We start from the raw sequence: 26,841 nt of genomic DNA, 5'->3' as shown, positions 1-26,841 counted from the left end.
GCACATCTTTCGGGTCTTGTGAGAGCAAACTGGAGCACCTGGAGCAAACCCACACATGCACGGGGAAACGTGCAGTCTCTGCACAGACAGTGACCCAAGCTGGGAATCGAACCTGGAACAACACTGCTAACCTCAGAGTGAAATTACTTATGTCCTCGACTTTGAAAACAATATTGTGCATGGCTGTAATATCAAGAGCATCTAGCTGAACATCTCAAGAATTTATCACTGATATGAAGCTCCACATTGTGAATGAAATGAGGAATTAAAAATGAGCACTGCAAAAACTTGTCATCAAAAGTATTGTATAATTGCATTATCATACTTGTTTTTGTTGTGGCTAATGTCTGGCTTGGTCTTCCTGTTGAGGTTGATTGTGTTGGTGTCAGATTTGCTGTCTCTGTTGCAATGAGCAATGTGGTAGTTACCTGGGGTAATGTTACTGTTGATGAAAAGCAAGACAGTCAATGGTGATCTGCTTCAATCATTTTGGAAAAAAATAGAATTTGGTTCCTTTGAAAATTTCATTCGGAAAGTTGCACACTCCTATCCTCCCAATGAGAATAATCACTTGATGAGAATTTGGACAAATTAGTCAGAAATACACTGTTGTCTTTAAAATATTTAAACATTTTCAGCATGGATCTGCAGAACTTCGTTTTCTAATGTGTGCGTTCACATATTATCATTGAATAACAATACTTTTAGGTAATTAGGAATTGTGGTGTCATCAGTTCCACCATACCTGTTTCATTTGTTGCATTTGCCACAGCTGAGCTTGTTGGAGAATGAGTTTCTGGTGTTGAAAGCGGTGATCCTGATACAGAATTAGTTTGCACTTCTGTTCCAAATGAAGACAATGGTGACAAAGGACTTGATGCACTTGACTCAATGGTAGATGATCGTTCTGTATTTGTAGGACCTTTAGAAAGAATGCAAATGATTGAAACTGCCAAGTCATGAATTCCATATTATATACCAGGTGCAGTATGATTCACTTTCACTTACTTCTTCCAGTTCCTCCGAATGCCCCAGTCCTGGTTAATATTGAAGATGATTGTGTCGTTGGGGACTTTGACGTCTCGATTGTCCTGGCGGATGACACTGATGTCTGTGGTGTTGATTGTGGAGATGATTTAATCAGAGTTTCTGCTGCTGTATTTGTGGCACCTTTTCAAACAAGAGTAATTTGTACGCTGGTGAGCCTTGCATCCAATTCAGTGAATATTTCTTAAAGAATTACAGTGACAATTAGTGTTTGATGCAGGATTTAAATTCTTCCATTTTACCTGATTCATTCACAACCTGTATCACTGATACGCTTCTTGGTGAAGATGATCTAGTTTCTGAACTTTGTCTTGATGTCCTAGAATTTTGTGCCTGCGCTGTGCTGCCAGATGAAGGTGTTCCGTGTGTTGATGTGGCTGAAAGAAATGCACCTTTTGAAGAAATAAAATTATTTACATATGGCAATATTGTAATCATGATTGTGTATGCATGTAAAAAGTACAGCTTCTTACAAAACTTTGCAACTTATCTTGCTCTCTTCCCAGAAAGTACCACAGCGTCAAAAGGCAATGATTTGGTAGAGAGCACTGCAAATACTTTGTCATGATATCCATATTAACATATCATGGTGCAATCACACACACATACTGATGGCCAGGTAGATGGACCAACCAACACACACACACATCACAGCCAATCACAGTGAGAGCACACGCACTATAAAACAGGGAACACCACAGTTCCCACTCATTCTACCAGGAGATAGCTCAAAGCACAGAGCTCACAGCGTGCCACTCAGACATACACCCTGCGCTGAGTGCCCCACTAAGATAGTGCTAGGGCTGGGTCCACAGGTTAACTGGTGAAGTACGAACCACAGCCAGAAGTTAATAGTTATTATTGTACAGAATAATAAAACAGAGTTGTACCATCTACAACTGTGTTGGTTCGTTTGTGTGTCAGAACACACAATACGACATGATACCAGGCCTGGAAACTCGCCAGCGACTGTGAGACCTACCTGCACCTGTTCAGAGATCCACCATCCTGCGCCATGGACACCATCAGCCCGCCACAGCCGCTCCAAATCACTGGAAATCTCGGCGTCAACTGGAAGCTGTTTAAACAGCGCTTCCAGTTCTTCCTAGAAGCCACTGACAGGGAGACTGCATCCGACACCAGGAAGATCGCCCTCCTCCTCTCCACAGCGGGGCAACACGCCATCCACATCTACAGCTCCCTGGCATTCGCGGAAGGCGAGGACAAGACGAAGTACAAGACGGTCCTTCTAAAATTTGAGGAACAATTCAGCGTGGAAATTAATGAGAGCTTCGAGAGGCACCTCTTCCAGCAGTGCCTGCAGGGTAAGGATGAGCCTTTTCAATCATATTTGACACACCTCCGTATCCTCGCGCAGTTCTGCGGCTATGAGGCTACCTCCGACTCCATGATTCGGGATCAGATAGTTTTTGGGGTCACCTCGGACACCCTACTCCAGCAGCTCCTCAGAATAAAGCGCCTCACCCTAGCCACCGCCATCGAAACCTGCGTCCTCCACGAAAATGCGACCAGCCGGTACTCCCAATTCCAGGCGGCCGAATTGGCATGGCAGGGGTCCTACGAGGCCGAGCGGGTCCAGTCGATCGAGTTCCTCCCGGCACGTGGCCCGGACGAGGGCAGCCACTTGGCGAGCTTTCCGAGGCCTCCCGCGCTTGTACGCGCCAAAAGAGGGGACGTCGACGCAGAGGGACGTGATGCGCAGGTGCGCTCTACGCAGGACCGCACCGCGCATGCGCGGTGGCGCAACGAACGCCATGACGTCACGACGTGCGGCAACTGTGGATCCGCACACTTAAAGCGGCAATGTCCAGCCAAAACGCGACAATGCCTCCGCTGTGGCAGGATGGGCCACTACACTGCCTGCTGTCGAGCATCTCAACCTGCCAACTCTCCGCAATTCCGCCAGCCTCACAGGGACGTGCGAGCCATTCATCCCCCATACACCGAGTCATACCTTGACGACGTGCAGATCAGTGATTCCGACGACCGGGAACCCTTCCGCGTTGCGTTAATAGACAGGAACCGGATGTCCCCAAGTAGGACACACCAGCCGATGCCAGTGCACAGCATTAATCCGGGCGATGAATGGTGTGCCACCCTAACGGTCAACCGTTCACCAATCACATTCCACTTAGACACTGGTGCCTCCGCCAATCTCATTGCATGGTCAGCCTTCCACACCTTGAAGGTTAAACCACCGATTCGTCCATCCCACTGTCAGCTGGTTGATTACAACGAGAACGTTATCCCGGCCATGGGGTCCTGCCAGCTCGAGGTTGTACACAATTCATACAGAGCCACACTGTCTTTTGAGATTGTGGGATCCTCGAAGGACTCTCTGTTAGGCGCACAGGCGTGCAAGATCCTCCACCTCGTTCAGCGGGTACACACTCTGTCTCCAGAAGGCACGTCCGATTTCCCGGATGCAGACTTTAGGGCGCAGCTCCACTCGGTCCTCGCCCACAACCAGGAGGTTTTCGAGGGCATAGGCACACTGCCCTACACTTACAGAATACAGCTCAAACCGGACGCCACCCCGGTCATTCACGCACCTCGGAGAGTCCCAGCACCACACAAGGATCGCCTCAAGCAGCAGCTGAAGGATCTGCAGGACCAAGGAGTGCTTTCCCGGGACACGGAGCCAACGCCATGGGTCAGCTCCATGGTGTGCGTAAAAAAGCCTTCTGGCGAGCTCTGGATCTCATCGACCCGAAAGACCTGACCAATAACATCATGAGGGAACACTACACCATACCCAAACGGGAAGAGATCACGAGCGAAATGGCCCGGGTTAAAATTTTCACCAAGCTTGATGCCTCAAGGGGTTTTTGGCAGATTCAGCTGGATCAGTCCAGCAGGAAGCTGTGCACTTTCAACACTCCCTTTGGCAGATACTGCTACAATAGGATGCCGTTTGGCATCATCTCGGCATCCGAGATGTTTCATCGCATCATGCAACAGATGATGGAGGGCATCGAAGGGGTGCGCGTCTATGTTGACGACGTCATCATCTGGTCTACCACACCACAGGAGCACATCCGTCGTCTCCAGCGTTTCTTTGCACGGATACGAGATCACAGCCTGCGCCTCAACCAAGCCAAGTGTTCGTTTGGCCAAACTGAGCTAAAGTTTCTAGGGGACCACATATCCTGGTCAGGGGTGCGTCCAGATGCCGACAAAGTAGCAGCTTTTGCAGCCAGGCCGCAGCCGGCAGACAAGAAGGCAGTGCTATGCTTTCTCGGGATGGTCAACTCCCTGGGGAAGTTTATTCTCAACCTTGCCTCGCACACAACGGCTCTTCGCCACCTGGTCAAGAAGACAATGGAATTCCAGTGGCTGCCCGCACACCAGAAGAAATGGGAGGACCTCAAGATCAAGCTCACCACCGCCCCGGTATTGGCGTTCTTCGACACTACTCGGGACACAAAGATCTCGACTGATGCCAGCCAGTCCGGCATTGGGGCGGTACTCCTGCAACGGGACGACACTGCATCATGGGCCCCGGTCACCTATGCCTCGCGGGCCATGACCCCCACAGAACAGCTCTATGCGCAGATTGAAAAGGAGTGCCTGGGTTTGTTAACCGGCAAATTCCACGACTATGTGTATGGTCTTCTGCAGTTCACTGTGGAGACCGACCATCGCCCCTGGTCGGCATCATTCAGAAGGACCTCAACGAGATGACCCCTCGCCTCCAGCGCATTCTGCTCAAGCTACAGAGGTACGACTTCCAACATGTCTACACCCCGGGAAAGGACCTCATCATCGCGGATGCCCTGTCCAGAGCAGTGAGCACACCGCCTGAATTGGAGGGGTTCGTTTGTCAGGTCAACGCACAAGTAGCCTTCACATCGGCCAATCTGCCGGCTACTGATGCACGTCTGGCCCACATTCGCCGTGAGACTGCGGCTGACCCCCTTCTACAACGTGTGATGCGCCATATGACGGAAGGGTGGCTCAAGGGGCAGTGCCCACAATTCTACAATGTCCAGGATGACTTGGCCGTCATTGATGTTGTCCTCCTAAAGTTGGACCGGATTGTGATCCCACACAGCATGCACCGGCTTGTCCTCGAACAATTGCATGAAGGCCATCTCGGGGTTGAAAAGTGCAGGCGGAGGGCCGAGAAGCTGTGTACTGGCCAGGCATCAGCAATGACATCGCCAACATGGTGCTCAACTGCCCCACCTGCCAAAGGTTTCAGCCGGCGCAACCCCCTGAGACACTTCAGCCCCATGAGTTGGTAACGTCCCCCTGGGCAAAGGTGGGTGTGGACATCTTTCATCGCTCGGCAGGGACTACATCATTATAATTGACTATTTTTCCAATTATCCGGAGGTCATACGCCTGCACGACTTGACATCATCAGCTGTCATCAGAGCATGCAAAGAAACACAATGGCATTCCGCTTACCGTCATGTCTGACAACAGGCCCTGTTTTGCGAGCCAAGAATGGTTTTCTTTTGCCGCTTCATACGGCTTCACACACGTGACGTCCAGCCCTTTGCTTCCCCAGTCGAATGGCAAGGTGGAAAAGGGCATCCAGATCGTGAAGCGGCTCGTCTGCAAGGTCCCTGATGCCGGATCTGACTTCTGTTTAGCCCTGCTGGCCTATCGCTCGGCCCCACTGTCCACAGGCCTCTCGCCAGCCCAGCTGTTGATGGGTCGCACTCGCAGGACCACTGTGCCGTCTATTCATGTTCCTAAACCCGACCATGCTCCAGTGCTGCAAAGGATGCAACAGCAGCGTGCTCAGCAGAAGGTGGCACATGATGCTCGGGCAACTGATCTTCCTGCCCTGGCGCTTGGAGACAACGTCCACATACACCTACCGAAGGGTGGCTGGTCGGCAACCGCCGAGGTTCTCCACCGCATGGCTCCCCGCTCGTTCCTGGTTCGCATGCCTGATGGCTCCATTCGCCGGCGTAATTGGCGGGCCCTTCGGCTACTTCCGCGCTCGCTACATGATCATGCACCGGTGCCACGCCCTCCTGTTGTCCCTGATGTCGACTTCGTGGAGCTTCCTGCCACTATGCCTACTCCTCTCTCGCCCGTGGCCAGGCCCATTCCTCAGCCGGTGGATCCTGACCCACCCTTGAGGCGGTCAACCCGAATTTGTCGCCCACCTAATAGACTGGACTTATGAGCCATTGGACTCACTGAATTGTTGTGCAATAATGTTAACGTGTTTCTTTCTTGTCGTTCCAGTTCTCTTTCGATATTTGATGATTGCGCTTGTTTTGTTTGTGGTACAACCTCGTTGCTCTGTTGCACCTGACACCTACCTATGTATATAGTTTAGCCTCATGTACATGTTGTAAATAATGCACACACATACTCAGATGCACGCAGTACACACCAATATTTATTACCATGTAGGCACATATCCTTGTGAAAAGGGGGGATGTCATGATATCCGTATTAACATATCATGGTGCAATCACACACACACTGATGGACAGGTAGATGGACCAACCAACACACACACACAACATCACAGCCAATCACCAGTGAGAGCACATGCACTATAAAACAGGGAACACCACAGTTTCCACTCATTTTACCAGGAGATAGCTCAGAGCACGGAGCTCACAGTGCACCACTCAGACATACACCATGTGCTGAGTGCCTCACGAAGATAGTGCTAGGGCTGGGTCCACAGGTTAGCTGGTGAAGTACGAACGACAGCCAGAAGTTAATAGTTATTATTGTACAGAATAATAAAACAGAGTTGTACCATCTACAACCGTGTTGGTTCGTTTGTGTATCGGAACACCCAACACGACATACTTGTCGCAAAAATATTGTAAAATTAGTTCATCTTACTTGTTTCACTTGTATCTAACTTCCCAATGGTGTTTGATGTTGAAGGTGATGGTGTTGGGGATGATTTTTCTGCCTCTGTTGTGCTGGAAAATGTTGATGTTAACTGTGGAAATGTTGCTGTTGAGGAAATGGCATGTGGATAATGAAGCTCTACTATATACTGTTTAGGAGGAACAAAATTCTATCTTTTCACAATCTTCAAAGAGCAAAATGTACACACTGATGCTGCAGTGAATCTGTGTTTGGGAGTCATTGCTTTAAACGTTGAGGATAGAAATACTGCCAACCAATGCCTTCGAAACTTCAACTGCTTCGAACATAGAATTGGGAGTATTTCACATTCTAATCCAGCCTTCCATGAACTTTCTCTTATTAGGTAAACTTTTACTCTTTTACGCATTGTGGTGTCATCAGTTCCACCATACCTTTTTTGGTTGTCGTAACTGTCACTGTCATGTTGGTTATACTAGTTGATTCTGGCTGTGAAATTGGCGCCCCAGATATGTCATTTGTTTTCAATGTTGTACCAGAAGTGGACAATGTTGACAGTGCGGATGTTTGGGCTGTTTCAATGGTAGGTGATTGTGCAGAACTTGACATGCCTTCAAAAAGGACAATAGCTTATTCCCTCCCGCCATGAATTGCTTATGATCTACAAGATATTACATGATTGACATTGACACCTGATTAAAGAAGAATAAAATCTATGTTTGAGAACAGTTAAATCCATATCTGCCTCTTTCACTAAAATTCATTGCAGTGAAAATGAAAGTCTGACAAAGTCGTGTAAATGCTTCCATCCTACAAGTTTCATTGGTAACTGAGGTGTTTTTTGGTGAGAATGATTGTGATGCTGAACTTGGCGTTGATCTTATGAAATTTGGATTCTGCACTCTGCTGCCCTGTGAAGACATTGCATTCGGTGATGTCCTTAATGATGATTTAGCGAACGTTGATGTGACTGAAATGAATGTAAATAATAATAATTTTTATTGTCACATTAGGCTTACATTGCACTGCAATGAAGTTAATGTGAAAATCCCCTAGTCGCCACATTCAGGGGCCTATTCGGGTACACAGAGGGAGAATTCCGAATGTCCAATTCACCTAACAGCATGTCTTTCAGGACTCGTAGGAGGAAACCGGAGCAGCCGGAGTGATGCATTATCAATTACGGTGAGACGAGAGTAGAGAGTAATCAAGGCTTTATTACGCAGAGATGTGGAGCCTTGCACAGCTGCTACCGAAGTGGCTGCAGCTGGGAGAGCCCACACATTTATACCCCGCCTACTGGGCGGAGCCAACAGGCAGGGATCTACCCCCGTAACTATAGTACAGGGACCTTACCGTATTACCCTCATATGCAGTATATACAATACAACAGTGGTGACTACCACACTCACCCCCTATTAAAAAAGAGTCCAGCAGGGGTGGTGGAAAACTATTTACATACAGGTTGTTTAAAATTTTCGAAAGAGTTTACAAATTTAGACAATCAGGCGCCTTGATCCGTCGTTGCGAGTGCTGCAGTTCTGGTGGCGATTCAGGCATCGGTTCGGTCATCGGTGACTCCGGAAGCGTGTCGACCTCATCTTCGTCCCCGGGTGTGACCATGGGGATGACGGACTGTCCTGGAGCGGGGGCTGTGTTGGGGTGCGCTGGGGGGAGGGAGGGTGGCGCCGGGGCAGCAGGGGGAGGGGGGGGTGTACCCAGCTGGCGCCAGGTCCCTGAGGGAGACTGTGTCTTGGCGGCCGTCGGGATACGCTATGTAGGCGTACTGTGGGTTCGCGTGGAGTAACTGTACCCTCTCAACCAATGGGTCCGTCTTGTGGAGCCGCACGTGCTTGCGGAGGAGAACGGGTCCTGGAGCTGCCAGCCATGTTGAGTGAAACCCCGGAGATGGACTTCCTGGGGAAGGCGAAGAGACGTTCATGAGGAGTTTCGTTAGTCGCAGTGCACAGGAGCAACCAAATGGAGTGGAGGGCGTCGGGGAGGACCTCCTGCCAGCGGGAGGCCGGGAGATTTCTGGACCGTAGGGCCAGCTGGAAGGCCTTCCAGATCGTCCTATTCTCCCGCTCCACCTGCCCGTTTCCCCGTGGGTTGTAGCTGGTCGTCCTGCTCGAGGCAATGCCTCTGTTGAGCAGGTACTGGCGCAGCTCATCACTCATAAATGAGGATCCCCGGTCGCTGTGGACGTAGGCGGGGAAACTGAACAGAGCGAAGATGGTGTTGAGGGCTTTGATGATGGTGGCAGACCTGGCAGTCTCTGGTGATAGCCCTGACTTCCTCGATGGAGTAGGGCAGATTGCGGGCCTTTATGAAATTATAAAAGCGGGTGTCCCCTGGGTGACAGAGATCGTCGTGCAGGGTCCAGAGTCGGTCCACTTGTGCGCTGGCACATGTATCTCGGGATAGGGCATCCGGGGGCTCGTTGAGCTTACCGGAGCGATACAAAATCTCGTAATTGTAGGTGGAGAGCTTGATCCTCCACCTCAAGATCTTATCATTTTTGATCTTACCCCGCTGTGTGTTGTTAAACATGAAGGCAACCGACCGTTGGTCAGTGAGGAGAGTGAATCTCCTGCCGGCCAGGTAATGCCTCCAATGCCGCACAGCTTCAACGATAGCTTGGGCCTCCTTTTCGACAGAGGAGTGCCGAATTTCGGAGGCATGGAGGGTGCGGGAAAAGAATGCCACGGTCCTGCCTGTCTGGTTGAGGGTGGCGGTGTCTGATGCATCGCTCTCGACTTGGAAGGGGAGCATCTCGTCGACCGTGTGCATCGCGCCCTTGGCGATGTCGGCCTTGATACGGTTGAAGGCCTGGTGAGCCTCGGCCGTCAATGGGAAAACAGTGGAGTGGATGAGTAGGCGGGCCTTGTCCGCATAGTTAGGGACCCACTGGGCATAGTACGAGAAGAACCCCAGGCATCGTTTGAGGGCCTTGGGGCAGTGGGGAAGGGGGAGTTCCATGAGGGGGCACATGCGATCGGGATCGGGCCCTAGAACTCCGTTCTGAACCACATAGCCGAGGATGGCTAATCGGTTTGTGCTGAACTCGCACTTCTCCTTGTTGTAGGTTGTGTTGAGGAGTTTGGTGGGGTGGAGGAATTTGGAAAGGTTAGCGTTGTGGTCCTGCTGGCCCTGGCCACATATGGTGGCGTTAACCAGGTACGAGAAAGTGGCCCGCAGGCTGTACCGGTCAACCATTCGGTCCATCTCCCGTTGGAAGACCGAGACCCCGTTAGTGAAGCCGAAGGAAGTGGTAAAGGCGGCTGTCCGCTTCAAACGCGGTGTACGGGCGGTCCGCCTTGCGAATGGGGAGCTAGTGGTTGGCAGATTTCAGGTCCACTGTCGAGAAGACCCGGTACTGTGCAATCTGATTGACCATATCAGATATGCGTGGGAGGGGGTACGCGTCGAGCTGCGTGTACCGATTGATGGTCTGACTGTAGTCAGTGACCATTCTGATTTTCGCCCCAGTTTTCACCACTACCACTTGGGCTCTCCGGGGCTGTTGCTGGCCTCGATAATAACTTCCCGCAGCAGCCGCTGGACCTCAGACCTGATGAAGGTCTTGTCCTGGGCACTGTGCCGTCTGCTCCTGGTGGCGACGGGTTTGCAATCCGAGGTGAGATTCGCAAACAGGGAAGGTGGGTCGACCTCAAATGTCGTGAGACCGCAGACGGTAAGGGGTGGTAGGGGCCCGCCAAATTTCAGGGTTAGGCTCTGGAGGTTGCACTGGAAGTCCAGGCCGAGTAGCAAGGCAGCGCAGAGGTTGGGGAAGACGTAGATCTGGAAGCCACTGAACTCTACGCCCTGGACGGTGAGGGTGGCGGTGCAATACCCCCGGATCGCCACGGAGTGGGATCCGGAGGCCAGGGAGATGTTCTGGTTGATGGGGTGTACTGTGAGGCAGCAGCGCCTTACCGTATCGGGGTGGATGAAGCTTTCAGTGCTCCCAGAGTCCAGAAGGCAGGATATCTTGTGCCCGTCGACCTTCACTGTCGTCGACGCGGTCACCAGGTTGTGCGGTCGGGACTGGTCGATCGTGATGGAGGCCAGACATGGCTGGTCGGCGGCGGTTGCAGGTGATGAGCGGCCCAATGAGGTGCCCGATGAGCAGGGGTTCTGAGGCGAGGAAGATGGCGGCGCCCACGGGCCGCACGTGTCCTGAGGCAGGCAAGATGGCGGCGCCCACGGGCCGCACGTGTTGTGATGCGAGCAAGGTGGCGGCGCCCAAGGACCGCACGTGTTGTGATGGGAGCAAGATAGCGGCGCCCACGGGCCGTACGTGGTCTGAGGTGAGGAAGATGGCGGCGCCCATGGGTCGCACGTGGGAGGTGCAGGGACAATAGTGGTGATCGAGCGGGCCTGGCACACAGCAACAAAATATCCTTTCTTCCCGCAGGCTTTGCAGAGCGCGTCCGTGCCGGGCAGCGCTGCCGGGGGTGTTTTGACTGTCCGCAGAAGTAGCACTTGGGTCCCCTCGGGGTTGGTTGTCTGTCACGCGGCGCAGGCCTGGGGTTGGCTGGGTCAGGTCGCTGATGGGGTCCATGGTGGGGTGTTCGCTGGTGGGGTCCACGATGCGCAGGAGGGGTGGGCCGTGCGGTTGGGGGCATACGCCTGTATATTGCTTGAGGCGACTGTGAGCGAGAACGCGAGTTTCTTGGTCGCCACGAGGTCGAGGGTAGCCTCTTCTAAGAGACGCTGGCGGATGAACGCTGACCCTATGCCTGTAACGAAAGGTCAGAATGATCAGCGGCCGAAACGGCCTGGCAATCGCAGTCTCTCTCCAGGACGTGCAGGGCACGCCAGAAATCCTCCACAGACTCACCGGGGTGTTGATGCCATGTGGAAAGGAGATGCCTGGCATAGACTTTGTTAGTCTGCTGAGTGTAGTTCTCCTTCAGTAGCGCCATGGCCACAGCGTAGGTCAGCACGTCCCGGATGAGGGGAAAAATATCGGAGCTCAGCCGCGTGGAAAGGATCTAGAGCTTCTGTGCCTCTCGGGGTGGTTCAGTCGCAGATCCAATGTATGCTTCAAAGCAAGCTAGCCAATGCGCAAAGGCCAACTTGCCGTTGTCTGCTTGAGGGTGCAGCTGCAGGAGATCAGGCATGATGCGGAGATCCATCGTTGTAAAATCTCTGCGGAATAAATTGATGCACTATCAATTAGGACGGGACGAGAGTAGAGAGTAATCGAGGCTTTATTACGCAGAGATGTGGAGCCTTAGGCAGCTGCTGCAGAAATGGCTGCAGCTTGGAGAGCCCACACATTTATACTCCGCCTATTGGGCGGAGCGAGCAGGCAGGGATCTACCCCCGTACCTGTAGTACAGGAGCCTTACCATAATACCCTCATATGCAGTAGAAACAATACAACAGTGGTGACTACCAAACGGAGCAAACCCATGAACACACGGGGAGAATGTGCAGACTCCCCACAGACAGTGACCCAAGCCGGCAATCGACCCTGGGACCCTGGCGATGTGAAGCCGCAATGCAGACACAAGAGTAAAGTTGCTTATGTCCTGGACTTTGCAAAAAATATTGTGCATGGCTGTAATATCAAGAGTATCTTGGTGCACAACTCAAGAATTAATCACTGATATGAAGCTCCACATTGTAAATGAAATGAGAACTTAAAAATGAGCACTGCAAACACTTGTCATCAAAAGTATTGTATAATTGCATTATCATACTTGTTTCTGTTGTGGCTAATGTCCGGCTAGGGCTTCCTGTTGAGGTTGATTGTGTTGGTGCCAGATTTGCTGTCTCTGTTGCAATGAGCAATGTGGTAGTTACCTGGGGTAATGTTACTGTTGATGAAAAGCAAGACAGTCAATGGTGATCTGCTTCAATCATTTTGGAAAAAATAGAATCCGGTTCCTTTGCAAATTTCATTCGGAAAGTTGCACACTCCTATCCTCCCAATGAGAATAATCACTTGATGAGAATTTGGATAAATTGGTCAGAAATACACTGTTGCCTTTAAAATATTTAAACATTTTCAGCATAGATCTGCAGAACATCGATTTCTAATGTGTGTGTTCACATATTATCACTGAATAACAATACTTTTAGGTAATTAGGAATTGTGGTATCATCAGTTCCACCATACCTGTTTCATTTGTTGCATTTGCCACAGCTGAGCTTGTTGGAGAATGAGTTTCTGGTGTTGAAACCGGTGATCCTGATACAGAATTAGTTTGCACTTCTGTTCCAAATGAAGACAATGGTGACAAGGGAGTTGATGCACTTGTCTCAATGGTAGATGATTGTTCTTTACTTGAAGGACCTTTGGAAAGATTGCAAATGATTGAACCTGTCAAGTCATGAATTCCATATTATATACCAGGTGCAGTATGATTCTCTTTCACTTACTTCTTCCAGTTCCTCCGAATGCCACAGTCCTGATTAGTATTGAAGATGATTGCGTCGTTGGGGACTTTGACGTCTCCATTGTCCTGACGGATGACACTGATGTCTGTGGTGTTGATTTGATCAGAGTTTCTGCTGCTGTATTTGTGGCACCTTTTCAAACAAGAGTAATTTGTACGTTGGTGAGCCTTGCTTCCAATTCAGTAAATATTTCTGAAAGAATTACAGTGACAATTAGTGTTTGATGCAGGATTTAAATTCTTCCAAATTACCTGATTCATTCACAACCCGTGTCACTGATACAGTTCTTGGTGAAGATGATCTAGTTTCTGAACTTTGTCTTGATGTCCCAGAATTTTGTGACTGTGCTGTACTGCCAGATGAAGGCGTTCCGTTTGTTGAAGGTAGTATTGTTGAACCATCGAATGTTGATGTGGCTGCAAGAAATGCACCTTTTGAAGGAATAAAATCATTTACAAATGGCAACATTGCAATCACTATTGTGCATGCACGTCAAAAGTACAGCTTCTTACAAAACTGTGCAACCTATCTTACTTTCTTCCAAAAAGTACCACATTGTCAAAAGGCAATAATTTGGCAGGGAGCACTGCAAATACTTGTCGCAAAAATATTCTAAAATTAGTTCATCTTACTTGTTTCATTTGTATCTAACTTCCCAATGGTGTTTGATGTTGAAGGTGATGGTGTTGGGGATGATTTTTCTGCCTCTGTTGTGCTGAACAATGCTGATGTTAACTGTAGAAATGTTGCTGTTGAGGAAATGGCATGTGGATAATGAAGCTCTACTCTATACTGTTTTGGAGGAACAAAATTCTATCATTTCACAATCTTCAAAGACAAAATGTTCACAATGATGCTGCAGTGAATCTGTGCTTGGGAGTCATTGCTTTAAACGTTGAGGATGGAAATACTGCCAACCAATGCCTTCAAAACTGCAACTGCTTCGAACATAGAATTGGGAGTATTTCACATTCTAATCTAGCCTTCCATGAACTTTCTCTGACTAGGTAGACTTTTACTCTTTTACGCATTGTGGTGTCATCAGTTCTACCATACCTTTTTCGGTTGTCGTAACTGTCACTGTCATGTTGGTTGCACTACTTGATTCTGGCTGTGAAATTGGCGCTCCAGATATGTCATTTGTTTTCAACGTTGTACCAGAAGTGGATAATGTTGACAGTGCAGATGTTGAGGCTGTTTCAATGGGAGGTGATTGTCCAGAACTTGACGTACCTTCAAAAAGGAACATTTGCTTATTCCCTCCCGCCATGAATTGCTTATGATCTACCAGATAGTGCATGATTGACATTGACTTACTTTCAGTTGTGACTATTGTCCTGGTACTCCTTATTAGTTAAGGTAATTGCGTTGAAGGGGAATTTATTGTTCTCGTTTAACTGGTTGATGGTACTGATGAATGTGGCCTTGATTGTGTTTGTGATGTGATTGAAGTTGTTTCTACTGGATTTCTGGCACCTGATAGAATAAAATCTATGTTTGAGAACAGTTAAATCCATATCTGCCTCTTTCACTAAGTGCATTGCAGTGAAAATGAAAGTCTGACAAAGTTGTGTAAATGCTTCCATCCGACAAGTTTCATTGGTAACTGAGGTGTTTGTTGGTGAGAATGATTGTGATGCTGAACTTGGCATTGATCTTATGAAATTTATGTTCTGCACTCTGCTGCCTGGTGAAGACATTGCATTCGGTGACATCATGAATGATGTTTTAGCGAACGTTGATGTGACTGCAATGAATGTAAATAATAATAATTCTTTTGACACATTAGGCTTAGATTGCACTGCAATTAAGTTAATGTGAAAAGCTCCTAGTCGCCACATTCCGGCGCCTGTTCGGATACACAGATGGAGAATTCAGAAAGTCCAATTCACCCAACAGCACTTCTTTCGGGATTGTGGGAAGAAACCAGAGCACCTGGAGCTAACCCACGCAGACACGGGGAGAACGTGCAGACTCCGCACAGTGACCCAAGCCGGGAATTGAGCCTGAGACCCTGGAGATGTAAAACAACAATGCAAACCCAAGAGTAAAGTTGTTTATGTCCTCAACTTTGCAAACAATATTGTGCATGGCTGTAATATCAAGAGCATCTTACTGAACATCTCAAGAATTTATCACTGATATGAAGCTCCACGTTGTAAATGAAATGAGGAATTAAAAATGAGCACTGCAAACACTTGTCCACAAAAGTATTGCATAATTGCATTATCATACTTGTTTCTGTTGTGGCTAATGTCCGGCTAGGGCTTCCTGTTGAGGTTGATTGTGTTGGTGCCAGATTTGCTGTCTCTGTTGCAATGAGCAATGTGGTAGTTACCTGGGGTAATGTCACTGTTGATGAAAAGCAAGACAGTCAATGGTGATCTGCTTCAATCATTTTGGAAAAAATAGAATCCGGTTCCTTTGCAAATTTCATTCGGAACGTTGCATACTCCTATCCTCCCAATGAGAATAATCACTTGATGAGAATTTAGACAAATTGGTCAGAAAAAATTGTTGCCTTTAAAATGCTTAAACATTTTCAGCATAGATCTGCAGAACATCGATTTCTAATGTGTGTGTTCACATATTATCACTGAATAACAATACTTTTAGGTAATTAGGAATTGTGGTGTCATCAGTTCCACCATACCTGTTTCATTTGTTGCATTTGCCACAGCTGAGCTTGTTGGAGAATGAGTTTCTGGTGTTGAAACCGGTGATCCTGACACAGAATTAGTTTGCACTTCTGTTCCAAAAGAAGACAATGGTGACAAAGGAGTTGATGCACTTGTCTCAATGGTAGATGATTGTTATTTATTTGAAGGACCTTTGGAAAGAATGCAAATGATTGAAACTGCCAAGTCATGAATTCCATATTATATACCAGGTGCAGTATGATTCTCTTTCACTTACTTCTTCCAGTTCCTCCGAATGCCACAGTTCTGATTAGTATTGAAGATGATTGCGTCGTTGGGGACTTTGACGTCTCCATTGTCCTGACGGATGACACTGATGTCTGTGGTGTTGATTTGATCAGAGTTTCTGCTGCTGTATTTGTGGCACCTTTTCAAACAAGAGTAATTTGTACGTTGGTGAGCCTTGCTTCCAATTCAGTAAATATTTCTGAAAGAATTACAGTGACAATTAGTGTTTGATGCAGGATTTAAATTCTTCCAAATTACATGATTCATTCACAACCCGTGTCACTGATACAGTTCTTGGTGAAGATGATCTAGTTTCTGAACTTTGCCTTAATGTCCTAAAATTTTGTGCCTGCGCTGTAATGCCAGTTGAATGCGTTCCGTGTGTTGAAGGTAGTATTGTTGAACCATCGAATGTTGATGTGGCTGCAAGAAATGCATTTTTGAACGAATAAAATCATTTACAAATGGCAACATTGCAATCACTATTGTGCATGCATGTGAAAAGTACAGCTTCTTACAAAACTTTGCAATTTATCTTCCTCTCTTGCCACAAAGTACCACATTGTCAAAAGGCAATGATTTGGTCGAGAGCATTGCAAATACTTGTCGCAAAAATATTGTAAAATTAGTTCATCTTACTTGTTTCACTTGTATCTAACTTCCCAATCGTGTTTGATGTTGAAGGTGATGGTGTTGGGGATGATTTTTCTGCCTCTGTTGCGCTGAACAATGCTGATGTTAACTGTAGAAATGTTGCTGTTGAGGAAATGGCATGTGGATAATGAAGCTCTACTCTATACAGTTTTGGAGGAACAAAATTCTATCATTTCACAATCTTCAAAGACAAAATGTTCACAATGATGCTGCAGTGAATCTGTGCTTGGGAGTCATTGCTTTAAACGTTGAGGATGGAAATACTGCCAACCAATGCCTTCAAAACTGCAACTGCTTCGAACATAGAATTGGGAGTATTTCACATTCTAATCTAGCCTTCTGCTCCTCCACTCCGCCCTCCTCTGCCTGCGGCACATCGCCCCTCTGTTGGGCTATGTTGTGCAGGATGCAGCACACCACAATGATGCGGTCGACCCTATCTGACCGATACTGGAGGGCGCCCCCAGAGAGGTCCAGGCACCTGAAACGCATCTTCAGCACGCCAAAGCACCTCTCTATCACTCCCCTTGTCGCTACATGGGCATCATTGTAGCGGTTCTCCGCCTCTTTGAGTGGTCTCCGTACAGGCGTCATCAGCCACGATCGCAATGGGTAGCCCCTGTCGCCCAGCAACCAGCCCCTCAGCTGGGGATGGCGTCCCTCGTACATGCCGGGGATGGATGACCGCGACAACACGTATGAGTCCTGTACACTGCCTGGGTAACGGGTGCAGACTTTCAGGATCATCATGCGGTGGTCGCAGACCACCTTTATGTTCATCGAATAGGTCCCCTTCCTATTGGTGAACACGGCCTGTTATCTGCAGGTGGCCGTACGGCGACGTGCATTCCATCGATCGCGCCCTGGACCATGGGGAACCCGGCCACGGCAGAGAAGCCCACGGCACGGGCATCTTGGCTGGCCCGGTCCACAGGGAAGCGGATGTAGCGGTGCGCCATGGCATATAGGGCATCTGTCACTGCCCGGATGCACCGATGCACCGATGTCTGCGATATGCCAGACAGGTCCCCACTCGGTGCCTGGAATGACCCCGTTGCATAAAAGTTCAGGGCAACCGTAACCTTGGCGGACATGGGGAGAGGGTGTCCCCCGCCAGTGCCATGCGGTGACAGGTGTGCCAGCAGGTGGCAGATGTGTGCCACGGTTTCCCGCCTCATCCGGAGTCTCCTCCTGCATTCCCGGTCCGTGAGGTCCTGGTATGACTGCCGGGGCCGGTACACACGCCCTCGGGTGCCTCCGTTGCCGTGGGGCCACGATGTCCTCCTCCCCCTCCTTGTCCTGTCGGTCAGGTGTCCTTCCAGCCTGGGCAGCTGCCGTCTGCCCCTCTGCGGCAGCCTGCGCCGCCACTCTGGCACGCTCCTCCTCATCCAGGGTAACATGGACATTAGCGGCTGCCGCCACGGCGGCCAACATCGCTGGGTGATCGGAAAACATGACGGCCTGGTGGGGGGGGGGGGGGTGAACGCGACATGTCGTCATTGCCCATATCCCCTCCTTCCCCCAAGCCAGGTGGCATGGACCGCATGGGTTCAACTGTTGGAGGCTGGCACCTGGCCAGGTGGACCAACTCACTTGCCCCCCCCCCATCCCCCTCCCCGGCACGGACCCCCCCATCCTCCTCCCCGGCACGGACCCCCCCCCCCCCCCATCCCCCTCCCCGGCACGGACCCCCCACCCCCCTCCCCGGCATGGACCCCCCCATCCTCCTCCCCGGCATGGACCTCAACTTCCTCCCCGGCACGGACCCCCCCCCATCCCCCTCCCCGGCATGGACCCCCCCCCCATCCTCCTCCCCGGCACGGACCCCAACCTCCTCCCCGGCACGGACACCAACCTCCTCCCCGGCACGGACCCCAACCTCCTCCCCGGCACGGACCCCCCCCCCCAATCCCCCTCCCCGGCACGGACCCCCCCATCCTCCTCCCCGGCACAGATCCCAACCTCCTCCCCGGCACGTCCCCAACATCCTCCCCGGCACGGACCCTCCCCCCATCCCCCTCCCCGGCACGGACCCCCCATCCTCCTCCCCGGCACAGACCCCAACCTCCTCCTCGGCACAGACACCCCCCCCCCCAACCCCCTCCCCGGCACGGACCCCCCCCATCCTCCTCCCCGGCACGGACCCCAACCTCCTCCTCGGCACAGACACCCCCCCCCCCAACCCCCTCCCCGGCACGGACCCCCCCCATCCTCCTCCCCAGCACGGGGCCACCCCCCATCCTCCTCCCCGGCACAGACCCCCCCATCCTCCTCCACGGCACGGACCCCCCCATCCTCCTCCCCGGCACGGACCCCGCATCCTCCTCCCCGGCACGGACCCCCCCCCATCCCCCTCCCCGGCACGGACCCCCCATCCCCCTCCCCGGCATGGACCCCCCCATTCTCCTCCCCGGCATGGACCCCAACTTCCTCCCCGGCACGGACCCCCCCCCCCATCCCCCTCCCCGGCATGGACCCCCCCCCCATCCTCCTCCCCGGCACGGACCCCAACCTCCTCCCCGGCACGGACACCAACCTCCTCCCCGGCACGGACCCCAACCTCCTCCCCGGCACGGACCCCCCCCCCCCAATCCCCCTCCCCGGCACGGACCCCCCCATCCTCCTCCCCGGCACAGATCCCAACCTCCTCCCCGGCACGGACCCCCCCCCCAATCCCCCTCCCCGGCACGGACCCCCCCATCCTCCTCCCCGGCACGGACCCCCCCATCCTCCTCCCCGCCACGGACCCCCCCATCCTCCTCCCCGGCACGGACCCCCGCATCCTCCTCCCCGGCACGGACCCCCCCCCCCATCCCCCTCCCCGGCACGGACCCCCCCATCCTCCTCCCCGGCACGGGCCCCCCCCCCCATCCTCCTCCCCGTCACGGACCCCCCATCCTCCTCCCTGGCACGGACCCCCCCATCCTCCTCCCTGGCACGGACCCCCCCATCCTCCTCCCCGACACGGACCCCAACCTCCTCCCCGGCACGGACCCCAACCTCCTCCACGGCACGGACCCCTATCCCCCTCCCCGGCACGTACCCCAACCTCCTCCCTGGCACGGACCCCCCCATCCTCCTCCCCGGCACGGACCCCCCTCCCGGCACTGCCCCGGAGCCCAGCCCACTCTAACCACCCCCCCGCCGCACACTCACACACACACAACCCGAGACACACCTCTCCCCACACATTCAGACTACGGCCACGCCATCGCCTGCCCAGCGGCCAACCCCCCAGGCCGTCACTCACCTCCACGCTGGTCGGCGTGAATCTGGAGCACAGGTTCACGCCGATGAAAAGGAGGTTTGATTTACGTCGACGTGAATGGTCATCACGTCGACGGGACTTCAGCCCATCCGGAAGGGAGAATATCGGCAGGCCGAAAAATCGGCTGCCTTGCGCAGACCCGTGCCAATCTCCGACGTCAGCGGCGCCATTAACGCCCCGCCGACTTTTCTCCCTTCGGAGACTTCGGCAACCGGCGGGGGCGGGATTCACGGCGGCCAACGGCCATTCTCCGACCCTCTGGGGGGTCGGAGAATGACGCCCCAGATGTACCTTCAAAGAGAAACAATACCTTATTCTCTCCATCCATGAATTACGTTTCATCGACCAGATATTTCATGATTGACATTGACCTACTTCCAGTTTTGACTATTGTCCTGGTACTCGTTATTATTGAAGTTGATTTTGATGTAGGGAAATTTGTTGTTTAAGTTCAACTGATGGATGGCGCTGATGAATATGGGAATTTGAGAACTATTGAATCCATATGTGTGTGTATTACTAAATGCATTACAGTGAAAATGTGAGTCTGACAAAGTGGTGTAAATGCTCCCATCCCACATGTTTCATTGGTAACTGCAGTGTTTCATGTGAGAATGCTGAACTTGATATCATGAAATTTGAATCCTGCACTGTGTTGCCTGGTTAAGACATTGCATTTGATGATGTTATTAATGACAATTTAGAACACAAAGATGTGACTGTAATGAATGTACATTTGCATAGAGTGAAGTCACTTAGGAGGGGTTATTGGGTTATGGGGATAAGGTGGAAGTGAGGGCTGAAGTGGATCAGTGCAGAATCGATGGGCCGAATGCCTTCCTTCTGCACAGTATGTTCCATGTTCTATGTTCTATGTTATGTGTGTGGTAGTCATCACTGTTTGTATAATAGTTGTATTAGAGGTAATCCGGTGAGGCTCCTGTACTACAAGTACGCGGGTAGAGCCCTGCCTGCTGGCTCCACCCAGTAGGCGGAGTATAAATGTGTGTGCACACCGAGCTGCTGTCATTTCTGGTAGCAGCTGCTGAGGCCACACATCTCTGCTTAATAAAGCCTCGATTACTCTCTACTCTCGTCTCGTCGTAATTGATAGTGCGTCAATTAATTAAGCAGAGATGTGTGGCCTCCTGCAGCTGCTACTAGAAAGCAGCCAACGCCATGGCGGCCTTCGACCACTGGCTCGCTTGTTTCGAGAGCTGCCTCCGATCTGCGACAGACCAACCCTCGGACACACGGAAGCTCCAGGTCCTTTACTCACGGGTGAGCTCCGATATTTTTCCCCTTATCCGGGATGCGCCTACTTACACGGAAGCAATGGAGCTCCTGAAAGGACATTATATTCGCCCAATCAACAAAATGTATGCCAGGCACCTCCTGTCCACGAGACAGCAACTCCCTGGTGAGTCTTTAGACGATTTCTGGCGTGCTCTGCACATCCTGGCGACGAATTGTGATTGCCAGGCAGTTTCGGCAGTCGAACATACTGAACTTTTAATCAGGGACGCTTTTGTTACGGGCATGGCATCAGCGTACATCCGCCAGCGCCGATTAGAAGGGGGTATGCGCGACCTTGCGGCAATCAGGCAGCTCGTAAACTCACTGACTGTTGCCTCCCATAACGTACAGTTGTATGCACCCGACCGCATGGCACCCTCATGGGCATCATGGGCCCCATCAGCTTTCGCCCCCAGCCCACCCCAAGCCTGCGACACGCGGCAGCCAGCCAACCCCGGGGGGCCCAAATGCTACTTGTGCGCGTGCCCGTGGGCGCCGCCATCTCCCTCCCAGCAGACCATGTGCAGCCCATGGGCACTGCCATCTTTAACGCCGCCTGCCATGTGCACCCCGTGGGCGCCGCCATCTTCGGCGCCATTTTGGACGGCACCTCAGGACCCCAGTTCATCGGGAACTTCATCTGGCTGTTCATTGCCTGCTACCGCCGCCGACCAGCCCGGGGCCTACCAGCACCAGCCTCAGCTCTCCTCCATCACGCTCGACCAGTCCCGGCCTCACAACCTCGCAACCGCGGCGACGACGGTGAAAGTTGATGGGCACAAGACTTCCTGCCTTCTTGACTCCAGGAGCATGGAAAGCTTCATCCACCCCTATACGGTATGGCACTGCTCCCTCGTTGTACACCCCGTTACCCAAAGAAGCTCCCTGGCTTCCGGATCCCTTTCCTTGGAAATCCGGGGGTACTGCATCGCCACCCTCACCGTCCAGGGCGTAGAGTTCAGCAACTTCCGATTCTATGTCCTCCCCAACCTCTGCGCGGCCCTGTTACTCGGCCTGGACTTCCAGTGCAACCTCCAAAGCCTAACTCTAAAATTCGGCGGACCCCTACCACCCCTCACCATATGCAGCCTCACGACCCTTAAGGTTGACCCACCTTCTCTGTTTGCAAACCTCATCCCGGATTGCAATCCCGTCGCCACCAGGAACAGACGGTACAGTGCCCAGGACAGGATCTTCATCAGGTTGGAGGTCCAGCGGCTACTGCGGGAAGGCATCATTGAGGCCAGCAACAGCCACTGGAGGGCCCAAGTGGTAGTTGTAAAGACTGGGGAGAAACACAGGATGGCCATTGACTACAGTCAGACCAGCAATCGGTACACGCAGCTTGACGCGCACCCCCTCCCACGCATATCTGATATGGTCAATCAGATTGCACAGTACCGGGTCTTTTCCACAGTGGACCTGAAATCTACCTACCACCAGCTCCCCATCCGCAAGGTGGACCGCCAATACACTGCGTTCGAAGAAGACGGCCGCTTTTACCACTTCCTTAGGGTTCCATTCGGCCTGACTAATGGGGTCTCGGTCTTCCAACGTGAGATGGACCAAATGGTTGACCAGTACGGGCTGGGGGCCACCTTCCCCTGCCTAGATAATGTCACCATCTGAGGCCACGACCAGCAGGACCACGTCGCCAACCGTTTCAAATTTCTCCACACCGCCAAACTCCTGAACCTCTCGTACAATAAGGAGAAGTGCGTGTTCCGCACCAACTGCTTAGCCATCCTTGGCTATGTTGTGGAAAATGGAGTTCTAGGGCCCGACCCCCACACATGCGCCCCCTCATGGAATTCCCACTCCCCCACTGCCCCAAGGCCCTGAAACAATGCCTGGGGTTTTTCTCCTATTATGCCCAGTGGGTCCCTAATTATGCAGACAAGGCCCGCCCACTCATCCACTCCACAGGTTTCCCCCTGACAACTGAGGCCCGCCAGGCCTTCAACCGTATCAAGACTGACATCGCCAAGGCCACGATGCACGTGGTCGACCAGACCCTCCCCTTTCAGGTCGAGAGCGATGCACCGGACGTCGCTCTGGCCGCCACCCTCAACCAGGCAGGCAGGCCCGTGGCATTCTGTTCCCGCACACTCCAGACCTCCAAAATTTGGCACTCCTCTGTCAAAAAGGAGGCCCAAGCCATCGTAGAAGCTGTGCGGCATTGGAGGCATTACCTGGCCAGCAGGAGATTCACTCTCCTCACTGACCAACGGTCGGTTGCCTTCATGTTTACTAATACACAGCGGGGCAAGATCAAAAATTATAAAATCTTAAGGTGGAGGAGCGAGCTCTCCACCTACAATTACGAGATTTTGTATCGCCCAGGGAAGCTCAATGCCCTATCCCGAGGTACATGTGCCAGCGCACAAGTGGACCGACTCCGGGCCCTACACGATGATCTCTGTCACCCAGGGGTCACCCGGTTCTTTCACTTCACAAAGGCCTGAAACCTGCCCTACTCCATTGCGGAGGTCAGGGCTGTCACCAGAGACTGCCAGGTCTGCGCGGAGTGCAAACCGCACTTCTACCTGCCAGGCGGACCACACATGGTGAAGGCCTCCCGCCCCTTTGAACGCCTCAGCATGGACTTCAAAGGGCCCCACCCTCCACCGATCAAAACACGTATTTCCTGAACGTGGTCGATGAATACTCCAGATTCTCCTTCGCCATTGTGGTGATACACCACTGTACTTCCCTGCCATTGTACATAGTTATATAATAGGTGTGTGTAACGTGGCCCTGTAATCCTGTGTATGGTACTGTGCATTGTACTGTAGCTCTGTAGAGGTTCGTTCACCTGTATGTAACCTGACCTGGCAACGGAGAGCTCCGCCTTAGCCACTCCCCCGGGAGTTAAGTATAAGACCCAACTTCTGAGACCGGACCCATTTTGTCTGGGGTCGTCTGTGTCGGGTAAGCTTCCTATGTAGTGTATTAAAGCCTTGGTTAAAGTCTCACATGTCTTTGTGGTTCTTGACGCTTCGTGCATCAGCCATCCCATATCCCGATATGACGTCTGCCACGGTCATTAAAGCACTCAATACCAACTTCGCCCTGTTCGGTTTCCCTACTTACGTCCACAGCGACCGGGGATTCTCCTTTATGAGTGATGAGCTGCATCAGTTCCTGCTTAGCAAGGGCATTGCCTCGAGCAGGACGACCAGTTACAACCCCAGGGGAAACGGGCAGGTGGAGAGGGAGAATGGGACGGTCTGGAAGGCCGTCCTGCTGGCCCTGCGGTCTAAAAATCTCCCGGTCTCCCGCTGGCAGGAGTTCCGCCCCGACGCGCTCCACTCCATCTGATCACTACTCTGCACTGCGACTAATGAAACCCCCATGAATGTTTTCTTGCCATCCCTCGGAAGTCCACCTCCGGGGTTCCGCTCCCAACGTGGCTGGCAGCTCCAGGACCCGTCCTCCTCCGCAAACACGTGCAGCTCCACGAGGCGAACCCGTTGGTCAAAAGGGTACAACTGCTGCATATGAACCCGCAGTACGCCTACGTGGTGGACCCCGACGGCCAACAGGACAAAGTCTCCCTCCGGGACCTGGCACCATCTGGATCCCCAACCATGACATAGCACAACCCGACACCCCCCCTCCAATTGCCCCGGCGCCACCCACCCTCCCCCCAGCGCACCTCACTACAGCCCCTGCCCCAGGACGATCCATCCTCTCACTGGTTTCACCCAGGGATGAAGATGAGGACAACACGCTCCCGGAGTCACAGGCGGCCAACTCGGCGCCTGCATCACCACAGGGACCGAGGCGCTCACAGCAGAGGATCAAGGCACCCGACCGGTTAAATTTGTAAATTTTCACCAGACTGTAACCTTTAAATGCTCACAAACCTGTAAATAATTTTCCACCACCCCCGCTGGACTCTTTTAACAGGGGGTGAATATGGTAGTCACCGCCGTTTGTATAATAGTTGTATTACAGGTAATACAGTAAGGCAGCTGTACTACAGGTACGGGGGTAGATCCCTGCCTGCTGGCTCCGCCCAGTAGGCGGAGTATAAATGTGGGGCCTCTGGCAGCATCTGCAGTAGGCCACACATCTCTGCTTAATAAAGCTTCCATTACTCTCTACTCTCGTCTCGTCGTAATTGATAGTGCATCAATGTGCTAGACTTTACAAACAACCTTTTGCATGGGTGTAATATCAAGAGCATCTTGGTGCACAGCTCAAGAATTTCTCACTGGTAGGAAACTCTACATAGTAAATGTAATGAGGAATTAAAAATAAGCACTACAAACATTTGTCACACAATGTATTGTATAATTGCATTATCATACTTGGTTCTGATTCGGCTAATGTCCGGCTAGGGCTTGCTGTTGAAGATGGTTGTGTTGGTGCCAGATTTGCTGTCTCTGTTGCAGCGAGCAATGTTGAGGTTAACTGGGCTAATGTTGCAGTTGATGAAAGGAAAGACAGTCAACGGAGATCTGCTTGATTCATTTTTGAAATGAGCTGAATTATTTTCCTTTGCAATTCTTATTGAGAAATTGTACACTCACATCCTCCCAATGAGAATAATCATTTGATTAGATATTAGCCAAGTAGGTGAGAATTCGACAGCTCCCTTTAAAATCTTTAAAAATTTTCAGCAAGGGCCTGCAGAATTTTGACTTCTGGAGCGGAATTCTCCGATATCGGCGCGATGTCCGCCGACCGGCGCCCAAAATGGCGCAAATCCCACCTGTGTCGCGCCGCCCCAAGCGTCGCAAGGTCTCCGGCCCGGAATGGGCTAGCAGCGACGTGACGCTATCCGCGCTGGCTCACGTGGTTCACGTGTATGACGCCGCACGGCGTGACGGCTCATAAGACGCGCTGCTCCCCCCACCCGACCAGAAGACCCGACCGGATGGCCGCCCGCCGCTCAGCCCCGAGGTTCCAGTCTCGCGACATTGAGGCGCTCCTGGACGCAGTGGAGCAGAGGAGGGAGGCCCTGTATCCCGGACACGGCCGCAGAGTTGCCCCACGCCACAGCCGGCGTCTGTGGAGGGAGGTGGCAGAGGCCGTCACCGCTGTGGCCCTGACACCACGGACAGGCACCCAGTGCCACAAGAAGGTGAACGACCTCGTCAGAGCAGGCAGGGTGAGCCTCCCCCCGCCCGATATCCATATCCCCCATCCCCCATATCCCCCATCCCCCATATCCCCCTCCCCATACCCCCCTCCCCCATATCCCCCCTCTCCCATATCCCTCATATCCCCATATCCCCCCTCTGCCATATCCCCATATCCCCCCTCCCCCATATCCCCCTCCCCCATATCCCCCATATCCCCCCTCCCCCATATCCCCCCTCCCCCATATCCCCCATATCCCCATATCCCCCCTCCCCCATCTAGGCCAGGACGCCCCAGGAAACGGCCGCC

General features: G+C 52.1%; 2 long non-coding RNA genes across 2 annotated transcripts; both read right to left on the bottom strand.

Annotated features, from left to right (window-relative positions):
- Positions 1-329: 329 nt before the first annotated feature.
- LOC140394794 (uncharacterized) lies at positions 330-1,164 on the bottom strand. Its single transcript, XR_011936007.1, has 3 exons — positions 1,009-1,164; positions 746-922; positions 330-442 (listed from the first exon to the last, which is right to left on the bottom strand). It is a non-coding gene; the product is annotated as an uncharacterized lncRNA (long non-coding RNA).
- A 5,730-nt stretch (positions 1,165-6,894) lies between these two features.
- LOC140394793 (uncharacterized) lies at positions 6,895-13,084 on the bottom strand. The gene is made up of 3 exons (XR_011936006.1): positions 13,016-13,084; positions 12,597-12,713; positions 6,895-7,011 (listed from the first exon to the last, which is right to left on the bottom strand). It is a non-coding gene; the product is annotated as an uncharacterized lncRNA (long non-coding RNA).
- Positions 13,085-26,841: the final 13,757 nt, after the last annotated feature.

Source organism: Scyliorhinus torazame, chromosome 18 (assembly GCF_047496885.1).
Source record: "Scyliorhinus torazame isolate Kashiwa2021f chromosome 18, sScyTor2.1, whole genome shotgun sequence".
Classification (NCBI taxonomy): domain Eukaryota; kingdom Metazoa; phylum Chordata; class Chondrichthyes; order Carcharhiniformes; family Scyliorhinidae; genus Scyliorhinus; species Scyliorhinus torazame.
This window is presented reverse-complemented; position numbering and strand designations above follow the sequence as displayed.